The sequence below is a fragment of the Echinops telfairi genome, unplaced genomic scaffold (genome assembly GCF_000313985.2).
Source record: "Echinops telfairi isolate 266 unplaced genomic scaffold, ASM31398v2 ScPeMD7_5;HRSCAF=22, whole genome shotgun sequence".
NCBI classification, from domain to species: domain Eukaryota; kingdom Metazoa; phylum Chordata; class Mammalia; order Afrosoricida; family Tenrecidae; genus Echinops; species Echinops telfairi.
Window position 1 is genome coordinate 17,914,302 of NW_022103901.1, and position 5,358 is coordinate 17,919,659.

The window sequence follows — 5,358 nt, forward strand, 5'->3', positions numbered from 1 at the left end:
TCTGTGGATTTGTTTCTCTAAAGTACCCAGACTAACACAGGAGTCCTGATTACTTCACCTGGAATCTAAACCTCGGGAATTCTAATTCTTTCCATGAATCCCACAAAAAGGTTAGTTTTTTCCTTACTTCTCACAAGCTCTCAATAAGATTCACCTGACAAGGTCAAGGCCCAGTATTAACCTCCATCCCTTTCTGAAAATCCTTGAGTAAAGTGTGGTGCATATTCCACTCCTTTCAGCTATCAACAGCCTATTATAATTACAATTACTTCCTTCTCATTTTACCATTTAAAAGGAAATATTTTTCAATACTTAAAAAATTAAATAGATTAATCCTGTTTTTCAAAAGAACAACAAAATTTAAAACTGCTCTGCCAGCAAATTTAAAGTACAAGAAATAATTTAGGCCCCTATTTTCCATCCACAACGAATAATTAAGAAGCTTAAGTCTCAAGTATTTCCCTTGTGAACAGGAACCAAACAAAGACACTCTTTAACACCACTCCTATTGGACATGGTATTGGGAGTCCTAGCGAGGACAATAAGGGAAGGGAGTGAAATTAAAGATATCTGTGTTAGTCTGGGTAAACTAGAGAAACAAATCCAGGGAGATACTCATATTTGTATAAGAAAGAGTTTTATATCAAAGAGTAATTGAATATTAAGTAAACATCCTGGCCCAGTCCAGATCAAATCTATAAGTCAAATATTAGCCCATATGTCCAATACTAGCCCATAAACTCCTTTTTAGACTCACACAGCCATGCAGTAATGCCAAAGACAGGAAGATGGCAGGCAAGTAGGTGGAAGTCTTATGGATCCAGTGGCAGTAGAAGCATCTCAGTGCTGGCGTGGGTCTCCATGTAGCTTCTCCAGTTCCTGGCCTCTGGCTGCATCACCATAGCTCCATCAGGCTTGTCTTCATTAATGTCTCATAAGGAGTGAGCGAGTGTCGTGCCTCCAGCGAGGTATTTATCATCTTAGCGCCTCCAAATGAGGTCATCAAGCTGCGACCTGATCGACAGGCTAAACAACACCCCATTCACTCTTAAGTCTCAAAATGACAACAGATTATGTAACTACTGCAATATCCAAATCGGTAAGGACAAAGTAAAACTATCCCTATTTGTAGATGATATGATCATACTCACAGAAAATCTCAAACAGTAAAAATATTCCTGGCACTAATGAAAAGATTTAGCAAAGTGGAAGAGTACTTTTTCAACATGCACAACTCTGTCAGATTCCTTTATACTGACAAAGTTAATTCCTAAATGAAATAAGGAAAATAATAGCATTTATTATAGCTTCCAAAAAGATAAAATAATTTAGACTAAATATAACTAGATATACAAATAAATGGATAAAGCACTACTATAAGATATGAAAAGAGACCTACATAAGTGGAAAAACATACCATGGCTATGATAGGAAGACTTAAAATTGTGAAAATATCAATACTACCCATAATAGTTCTTAGATATAATGCAATCCCAATCCAGATTCCATCAACATTCTTTAAGGTGATAAAAAAAACACTTATTAACTTAATATGCAAAGAAAAGATAGCCTGGATAAACAAAGCACAGAAGGGTACAGTAGAAGCTCTATACTACTGAATTTCCTGCAAAGTTGCAGTTCGGAACCATTATCCACTCCACAGTAGAAAAACGGGGCTTTCCACTCCCATAAGGAGTTACAGTCTTCAAAACTCATGGGCGGTGGGGGTTGGGGTGCAGTTCTACCCTGTCTTGTAGGGTCACTATGAACATTTTTTCACAGTTGTAGTCAATTTGATTCCTGTGTACTCCATTTGGAGAAGTCCATGTGTGTAATCAATCACCTTTTGTGTTGTTGAAAAAAGATATCTGCTAGGAGCAAATCTTTGGTCTTGCAACATTCTGTCATGCTATCTCCAGTGTCGATTCGTTCACCAAGTCCATATTTTCCAACTACTGTTCTGTCTTCTTTCCAACTTTTGTATTTCACTGATCAATAATTGCCAATGCATCTTGATTGCATATTTGATCAATTTCAGACTGAAGTTGTTGGTAGAATACTTTAATTTTTTTCATCACTAGCTTTTGCAGTTGGTGCATACATTTGAACAATAGTTTTAATGTTTGGATTTATTTGAAGGTGGACATATATAATCCTATCACAGGATTGTACTTCATGATTGATTTTGCTTTGGGTTTTTTTTTTGACAATGAATTAATGCCATTCCTCTTGATTGAGTTATTCATGGCATGGTAAATCATATGATTTTCTGATTCAAAATGGCCAATGCCAGTCATTTCAACTCACTGATGTCAAGGATATTGATTTTTATTATTCTATATCATTTTTGATGACTTCCAGTTTTTCTACATTATTACATTGTACATTTCATGATCTGATCTTTAGCATATTTTTACAGCTATTTCTTCTTACCTTGAGTCATGACTTATCAGCAAATGAAGAACTTGAAGGCCCCACTCCCACAGGCTTTCTCCTGCCAATCTCCCAGGGTTAACCCCACTTCAAGAAATCAGCTCCTCCTCAGTCACACTTTGAGTGTTCTTCAGCCCAAGGGACCCAATCTCCAGCAGCATCTCAAGACAATGTTCTGCCTCCATTCTTCAGGCTTTAGAATCTGACAGTGTCTCAGAGCTATGTGTAAGGTTTTCAGCCACTCCTTCCTCTAAGGTGGGAAGCCGAGTCCTTCTTCGATGTCTGTTCTTAGTCGGGTAGCTCTGCTGAAACCTGTTCACTGTGGGAGATCCTGTTGGCACTTGAAATACCAGTGACAAAGCTTTCAGCAGCAAAACATCACAGCCACACACAATTCACCACAGGAAGACAAACTGACAGACAAGTGGTAGGTGAATTGACGTGGTGTCTACGACACTGTGTTCAGACCTAACAATTATGAGCTTGGCACAGGGCCAGGTGATGCTTCATTTTTTGGTACATAGTATATCTATGAGTAGAAGCTGACTGGATGGCACATAACAACAACAACAATGTTCGTTGTAGCATTTTAAACAAAAGCCAAGAGAGATGGAAACAATGGAAATGCTCATTAACTGATGAATGAATAAACAGACCACGGAACACACAGTGGGATACAATAGAAAATGAAAGAATAGCAAAGAATTTATGAAACACCTCATGTTGTGTATGAATCTGAAAAATATTATGCACAGTGAAAATAAGTCAATAGCAGAAGGAACAAATACCCTGTGTCCCTGAAAATAAGACAGTGTCTTATATTAATTTTTGCTCCCAAAGATGTGCTAGGTCTTATTTTTAGGGGATGTCTTATTTTTCCATGAAGAAGACTAGGGTACACATTTATTGTTTATTGTTTTATTAAAAGAGACCTCGCACTTCCTGTCTGCTCTGGCTGCGTGGTGGCACCCGCTGCTACGGTCCAGAGTCCAGAGTTATGGTAGCTTCAGGGGGCCTTATTTTTGGGAAGGTCTTAATTTCGGGGGGATGCTTTATATTTCAGCGAGAGGCAAAACTGTAAGTAGGTCTTATTTTCGGGGAATGTCTTACTTTCGGGGAAATAGGGTATGTTAAAAATCATATGCAGAAGGATAAGGTCATATACGGGAAAAACATTCTCTGATGGTTACCAAGGATGGAAGGGTAGAGGAGGAGTAATCGTTAACTAAATAATATATACACATTATGGGGCTGGCTAGTACAACATCACACACAGAAAGAAAATAAGGAGAAGTGTACAATAGTAACAGACAATAAAGCTAAATACAGTTCCACATACATTTCCACATTATCAACAACAGCAAAGATAATCTTTAAGTGGATAGATGGCCAGACAGAAAAGATGAACATGTATGAGCAAGGAGGTCAAAGCGACTCTACTCACCACCATGGATAAGCTGAGCAGATGTTATTTTGATATACATATTTGTATGAGCTATGAATATGTTCCTGAATAAAATAGAGCAATTGGGGCAAAGGTATGTGAACTTCTTTGCCAAATCTAACACGTTTAGGGAATGGACCACTGGACATGGAGACTTTGGACCATATTTATAGGGCTGTCAAAGTCAATTCATATAACATAGTCCATAAAGACAGTATTCACATAATTCTTTGATGAATAGTGACTGGTGCCAAACATCTAAAGCGCAACTACTAGACTCTCCCCATCCGGAGCACCAAACCAAAACCAAGCTCACTTCCATTGAGCCAATTCTGACTCACTGTAACACATAAAGCAGGGTGGAACTGGCCCTATGGATTTCCAAGACTGCAACTCTTTACAGAAGTTGAAATCTTCATCTTTCTCCTGTGGAGCAACTTGTGGTTTTGAACTGTTGACCTCTTGGTTAGCAGCCCAATATGTAACCACTACAGGACCAGAGCTCCTTGTTCTGGGCATAAAACAGTGGGGGGGTGGGGGTGGGAATCAAAGATGCATGGAAACACTTAGTCCAAAGGACTCATGAACCACGGGAACTCTGCTTCAGGACCCTGAGACCAGAAGACCAGGTTGATGGTTTCCAGCTACCACTGCAATGGATCACAATAGGGTCTCTGATAGAATGTGAGAATATGTGGACTGAAACTCAAAATTACACATAACACAAGGTTTAGTAGTCTAACCCAGACTGGTGAAATTCCTGAGGTCATGGCCCTTTGTCAGTCTTTGTGGTATAGGGGCTACATGTTGGGCTGCTAATTGAACAGTAGGTAGTCTGAAATCACCAGCCCCTCTGCGGGAGAAAGAAAAGGCTTTTCTCCTCCAGTACAGAGTGACAGTCCCAGAAACCTGCAGAGGTACTTCTCACTTGTCCTAAAGGGTCACTATGAGTCAGAATTGACTCAACGGCAGTAGGTTTCTGGTTTTGGTCATTAGACAATCCTAGAAAGTGAACCATAGCGCCAGCGCGGCATCCAGTCCTTTGAAGAACCAAGCACAGGACATCAAAAGCACAGCCTTTGCCTGGGGGGGAAATCTCAGAAGGCCAAAATGGACAGGGGGAAAAAATCAATGTAAATAGTAAATGCGGGAGGGACGCGGGAAGAGTAGGGAGAAGCAGAGACTGCAGTTTGTGTCATGAAACAAAATGTGTAAGATTGGTAAATGCAATTCAACTTTCTCTGTAAACTTTCACTCAAATAACAATAAAAAGTTGTGAAAGAAAACAGAAAAAGAAGCTTTGACCTCCCATATGTTTGCTATGAAAAGGCTGCAACTGCTTCTTCTACTTTCTTTGGTCTCAGAACGTGGCAGAACAGCACTCACTATACTTAGGTTGATTGGTTATCCTGGCTTTGAGAGCAGAAGGTCACGCTCATGGTGAGATGTTTAATTTTATTTTTCAGTTGTTGTTATTCCTC